The sequence below is a fragment of the Mustela nigripes genome, chromosome 5, assembly GCF_022355385.1.
Source record: "Mustela nigripes isolate SB6536 chromosome 5, MUSNIG.SB6536, whole genome shotgun sequence".
Classification (NCBI taxonomy): domain Eukaryota; kingdom Metazoa; phylum Chordata; class Mammalia; order Carnivora; family Mustelidae; genus Mustela; species Mustela nigripes.
This window is the reverse complement of record NC_081561.1, coordinates 114,192,262-114,199,605: the sequence shown is the minus strand read 5'-3', so window position 1 is coordinate 114,199,605 and position 7,344 is coordinate 114,192,262.

Sequence of the window (7,344 nt, the reverse complement as noted above, 5' to 3'; positions counted from 1 at the left end):
TACTGATACAGATAGATCTTATAATCAAAACATTAGACTGACAGACATTGAATACAAAAGGGTACATTCTGTACGATTCTACTATATAAAGTTCCAAACCAGGTGACTAAATCTATGAAAGTAGGAAAATTACTTACCTTTGTGTGGATTATAAAGACACATAGTAGAGGTTTCTGGGATATGAATATAGTTCCATTTCATGCTTTGTTTAGTAGCTATATGGGTAAGCATACAAATGAAATACAAACAGCCCTTCCAGCTGTCTTCTGATATGTTCACTTACCTTTATGCATGTTACGCATGGTTAAATATAGAGTTGAAATTAAATATTAAGAAATATTACATAGATTTTTACACAAATAAGTTTACCATATTTATATTAATTTCACACTACTTTTTACAAACCAGGAGCTAGAATAGAAATAAAATTATTTTCCCAAGCAACCTATTATAGCTTACAATTCATCTTCTTTTATAATTGCTTCTATGGTATATTAATCATTGGCAAAAAAAAAAGTTTATGTTAATTCATAAAATTACTTTTTAATAAGCTTGAAAAGAAGGATTCTTGCTTGGATATCCTTCTACATTTGTAGGCTAATAAATAATATAGTTAAGAAAAGTTAGGGGTGCCTGGGTGGCTCAGTGGATTAAGCCACTGCCTTGAGCTCAGGTCATGATCTCAGGGTCCTGGGATTGAGTCCCGCATCGGGTTCTCTGCTCAGCAGGGAGCCTGCCTCCCCCCCACTCTCTCTCTCTGCCTGCCTCTCTGCCTACTTGTGATCTCTCTCTGTCAAATAAATAAATTAAATCTTTTAAATAAATAAATAAATAAAATTTAGCAATATGTATCTCCCCAGTACATCAAATAATAAGCATTAATATTTGTGGATTCTTGAGCAATATGTATCTCCCCATTACATTAAATAATAAGCATTAATATTTGTGGATTCTTGAGCAATATGTATCTCCCCATTACATTAAATAATAAGCATTAATATTTGTGGATTCTTGAACTGTATTCACACTTTCCTTATATACTGTATGAGAGAAAAGTCTATAAGCCAAAATGAACATCGTATTCCTATAATATGATATGAATCATTCTCTGGATGAATATGTGGCCACCTTACAGAATATTTAGGCTAAACTGAATATTTTATTATTCTCTTTCACTGTTCTCTTTCAAACTCATTAATTTCAAAAATGTGGAAGCTAATGTCATTAAGCTTAATTTAAATATTATAATATAATTTTTATGGGATTAGTTTTTAATTTAATATATTTGGACTTTGATAAGAAGTCTGATTGCCAGTCAAAATCTTTCAGTTTTGAATATTTTGATCAATTTAGAAATGAGCCATCAAGATAACTCGAAACAATTTTTTTTTTTAATTCCATTTATTTACTTGATAGAGATCAGGAGCAGGCAGAGAAGCAGGCAGAGAGAGAGGGAGAAGCAGACTTCCCACAGAGCAGAGAGCCGGACATGGGGCTCGATTCCAGGACTCTGAGATCATGACCTGAGCTGAAAGCAGAGGCTTAACCCACTGAGCCACCCAGGTGCCCCTCGAAGCAAATTTTTACATTATATTCAAAGTCTACCACTATTACACAAAATTAGAGACCTTTTATCTAACTTCGCAGAAGGAAAACAAGTTTGTAACTGTTCTTATTTAGGCAGAACAAACAGGATGTTGCTGGCAAACCTTTAGAGTATGAGGATAGGACACTTGCTTCACTAGAAATTTATTTTGATTAAGCTGTTTCAAAATAGAAGGAATAATCACTTGGAATTTCTTAGAAATTCCATTTAGAAGAAGCTTAAGGGGACGCCTGGGTGGCTCAGTTGGTTAAGCAGCTGCCGTCTGCTCAGGTCATGATTCCGGCGTCATGACCATATAAATCAGGTCATGATTCCGGGCTCCTTGCTTGGCAGGGAGCCTGCTTCTCCCTCTGCCTCTGCGTGCCACTCTGTCTGCCTGTGCTCACTCTCGCTCCTCTCTCTCTCTCTGACAAACAAACAAATAAATAAATAAATAATCCAAAAAAAAAAAAAAAAAAAGAAGAAGAAGAAGCTTAAGAGGGCCAGTCTAATTGGAAGAGGACTAAAAAAAAAAAGAAGATTAAGAGGGCCAGTCTAATTGGAAGAGGACTGCAGGGGACTGTTCTGAAGATATATTTGAGTAGCAAGCACATTGTACTTCAATTTATATGGGGTGACTCAGGGGAACTGATAGAGATGGAAAATAAAGAACCTCCAAACATCCTATTGCTGTCACTTGATAGTACTCTGTAGAAACATTCCTGTGGAAATAGAACTTCTCCTTAGAGATATGTGAATGTTCTCCAGTAGTTGGTTTGCAATGCAGCAAATAGACTGTTATCATAAACTCATCTGGTGTGCTGGGATACATCAAGCTAACTAGTCTCAATTTTATTCAAATACTAAAGTTGTCACTTCTATGTGTTGGACTTCATGCCCTGACTCTCTAATATTAATGGAAGAAATAATCATGATGATAAAGAAATTCCTATATTGTAGAAAATAAATATATACTTTGCCAGAATTGAGTTACTCAAACTAGTGTTTCTCCTTTGTTACAACAGCTATACATCAGAAAATAATGGAAAACACTTTTTTTTAGAGCTATTAGTATTTAAGGAAAAAAATAATGAGAGGTGTGCTTAGAAAAATTTTACCTATTTAGTTTAGCTTGCCTGTAGGGAACTCTGCAAAGTACATGCATTCACTATTGTGAATAATCTGTGGTAAATTTCATTTTAAAATTTCTTTTTAATTGTAACTGGCACTTGTGAGCTTAATACTGGAATCAGCTGAAAATTAATATAATTGTTAGGGATAACAACATGAGATTCAAGTATAAGTGACTAGTTATAGTTTAATAATCCTAAAAAGAACAAGTATATGAACCAAATGTTTAATTTTAAATACTGAACATCAAAGGCAGCTTTTTTTTTTTTTTTTTTTCCTCCTCTCAGCAGTTTAACTACTTTTAACACCGTCTGGAAATTGGTTTACAGACTTTTCTTATACCCAAAGACATGAGAATACATGAGAACAGAGATTCTAGTCATGTGGCTGCCTCGAGCTGTAGCCCTTGGCCAGCCAGAGATGATTTAAAAGGTTCTACAGAGAGAGTCAAGACTTTTTTGGTCTATGATTATAAGTGAGTATGGTTTGGAACTGTTTAAACGAGGAGAGACCTATATTCTTAGAAACCTTGACTCTTTTTTAACTTTCTCATTCTTTCCAGCTGGCTAGAGCCTCCACTTTTCTCCAAATCAGGTGCCTGTCTAGATAGAAGCCAAATTTTTAAAGAATTAGATGGAAATAACACTTCTTATTTCATATTTTCAAATGTCGAATCTCCACTAAAAGGCAAGGGTAATTTTAGCCAAAAACATGCAGGAAGAGTTAAAGGAATAATAGATACATTGTAAATCATATGGCAGAAGTGTCAAGTCCTACCCAAGTCGCATGTGGTTTTCTTTAATAGAAATAAGTCACTCCTATTATGCAGAGAATACTTCCCTGTAGCTATTCACATCCATTTAGTGTTCAACAGCTTGCTGAAGTGAGTCTTTGAAGACTTAAGTATATTCATACATTCATAAAAACGACACTCATTAACAATTATTGGACCAAAGAAGCCTTGCAATTTTTCCTTAAAAAAAAAGGAGCCTCATGAATAGCAACTGTTTTGTTTTGTTTTGTTTTCAATCCCAATCTTTAGTGATTATTATATCTAGGCCCTTTACATTGCACCAGAGGAATCAAATTACCTGGGTTCCAAATCCACTTTCTGTTTGATCTTCAACATATATTTAATCATCATTTATCTGATTTTCTTTATCTGTAAAGTTGAGAAATAATAATGTATAATTTATGGAGTTGTTGAGTATTAAATCAAATCATTTATCTAAAATTTTTAGGAGACAATTTGGAATGTCACCCTGAGGACCACACTTATTACATGGTAGGGCCTCCATAAAGTTACTCAGTAATACCTATTGTTATTACCATCACAGTTGATTCTCGTGACAACCGTATGAGCAAGCAATCTTATTGAAATTTGAATGTAACACAATTAAGAATCCGTAATTCCTACTTACATTCCAAACTTCATTCAGAAATCCTAAGCAGTGCAGCAGATGAGCTGGTATGCAAGCAAAGACTCAGCAACTTTTCCCTAGTTTCTCAAATTGTATTCCACACCATACACAGGGACTCAGGTATGTTGTCTACATCAGGTCCTGTGCATGGACCTAATCAACCAGAGATGGATAAGATATGATCGATCACCTAAAGAGATAATATTCTTCACAGATAGTCGTGTGTGAAAATAAATCATTTAAAAACGCATGCTAAGGGCTCTAGAGAGACATTACAGTAAGAGTAAAAGCGTTGCCTCATTGTAGAGGCATGGACTGTGGTCCCCGACAGATAGAAAGATATGGCAAAATACCCAGTGCCTGCAACCGGGAATATATAAACAGAGTTCACATATTTAATCACATGCACCTTTATAAATATTGAGATTGCTGAAAGCAAAATCTAGTAAAACTTAACCATAGTACACATTTTCTTTAATTAATAAAATTTTTTGATACTCAGACCCATCGTTTCAGGTCTCAATGCCCAAAGCCCTATTTCCTTCAAAATAGCCAGTTAAACATCAAATCCTATTACTGACAACTTTCTGCTATATTTCAGAAATCTTATTCAATACCTTAAATCCAGTTATTTACAGTAGTAATGGTTAATTTAAGGTATCATGCAGAGTTTATTTTCCTACTTTTAGTTGCTTTAAGATTTGCAAGGAAAAATTGAAAGACAGAAAAAATTTGAGATTATTTGAAACATTGTGGTGGCTTTTTCCAGGTAAAATTAGAAAGATTGTAATAAATTATTAGTAAACACCAATATAATAAGTCCTGTTACATTACTCTACATCATATACTTATGTTATACCTTCATTAACTGCATTTAAAAGCATGTCTTGCAGTCTTCTTTTAAACTTCTTCCAAATGACAAGGATTCACTGTTTCTGAATCAGTGAATCAGCTAATAGGTTATTTGGGATGATGGCAGGTGGTATTTTTCTTCATCTTTCCATATTACATACATAGCACTATTTACTCTCATTGTAGTGACAAATAATTAGAAATCCCAAGAAGCATTGACCCATTTCTCATTAGCAGTATAGTGGATATAGTGGATATTTTTAAATAACTGAAGATACTCTTAGAATGCCCTGTTGGTTTTTAGGCAAAGATGTTTTGTTTTCAATATTTGGTACTGCAATATATATTTTGTTTTCATATTTTGTACTGCAATATATCAAATACAAAATGGAATGTGACTATTGCAAAGATTTGGACTTTGGTTTCAAAAGAAATGAGTTGATTCATTTTTGCTCAAAAAAGTACTACCTATAATTCATGATTTCTCTGTTTCATTTTTTAGATCTTTTACTTATTTATTATCTAACAAAGTCTGTATCAACAGCCCACAGGATGATTTTCAATGATTTTTATTAGACGAGAGTGAAGTGAATTGCAAAACAGAACTTTTCTTTAAACCCCGGCACAGGACAGTGGACAAGGAGGACTTTGCTTCAACTTGATAAAGCAAAGTTTATTTCCAAAATCCCCCAATTAAAGTGTTCTTGGCAGTTTTGTAAATTTGAGAAAAGTATTACAAATGCAGAAGTGCCCAAAGGAGAGTGGAGACTCATCTCATAAATACTGAAATAACATTCTTTTGATAATTTAGATCTTTTTTGAGCTTTAGACTTTTTGTATTCCAAGTTAAAGACATCATTTAAATAATTTTGTAAATTTTTATTTATTAGAGATATGAATATTATGGTAGAAAAAATACTCATCGGGACGCCTGGGTGGCTCAGTTGGTTGGACGACTGCCTTCGGCTCAGGTCATGATCCCGGAGTCCCGGGATCGAGTCCTGCATTGGGCTCCCAGCTCCATGGGGAGTCTGCTTCTCCCTCTGACCTTCTCGTCACTCATGCTCTCTCTCACTGTCTCTCTCTCTCAAATAAATAAATAAAATCTTTAAAAAAAAAAAAAGAAAAAATACTCATCATCATAATCTTATTTTGCTTACTCTAAAAATGCTCATGTAATTCACTTTCATCTTACTATTATGAAAAATGTGGAAAATTTCCAAGTTCTAAAAATATGGAAAAAATTAAACACTCATAACAAATACAAGCATATCAGATTCTTTATCTAGAAATAAAAATCTTTAACATCTTGTCATAACTGCATTATCAACTTGTTAATATTTAGATATATACATTTTTGAGCCATTTGACGGCTACCCTGTGGTAATTTACTTACATATAAATCAGCATGCATTTCCTAAACAGGACATATTCCTGCATAACTGCAATGTCAACATTGCATATTAGATAGGACAGTAAATTAGAAAAAGTAATATTTTCTTAATATTTTAACATACAATCCAAATTCAAAAGTTCCCAAATATCTGCCAGTATTTTACTTGCTATTTTATTTTCAACCATGTTTCAAAAAGTTTCACACGTTGCATTTTGGGGTCTTTTTATTCTTCTTAAAATTTATATTAAACTTCTACAATTTAATTCTTTTAAGACACATTTTTGAAAACAGTAAGTCTGTTTCTTTTAGGATCGTTCACAAACTAGATTTGCTTCATTGTTTTCTGATGATGTCATTTAACCTTTTCCTCAAACTCTATTACCTCTAAACTGGAAGTAAGGTCTAAAGGCCTGATTTAATTCAGATGAAAAAATGTTTTTTGGCAAAAATACGGCACAAGTAATACTATCTACTATATACTGCATCCCATCAGTTGGCACACAGCATCAGGTTGTCCCAAAATAAGTAATGCTAACTTTCATCTCCTTTGTTTGATATGATAACAGACTAGATCTCACTATTATAAAGATATACTTTCCCCCTTTTACAATTAGCAAGAAATGTGTGGGATAATACTTTTGACACTTTAAAAATGTCTGACTCCCAATAATCCATTTTATTGATCCCCAATAATCACTTTTTTCATACACTAATGATCATTTACTGAATCCTTGATTTACTAAAAAGTAATTTTCTAATCATATCATTCATTCTATATTTTTAGCTAGACTTCTCTAAAAAAGAGTTTTTTATTATCAACAGGAGATGAATTACAGTTTTTGATTAAAGGGCAGCATTTATGTTTAATTCTGCTTCTTTAATTAATGAGTTTCAGATAAGACAGTTGAGGTAATATTGGTAGCAAATTAGTTTTTCTTTACACTTTTCTCTTTTTTTTA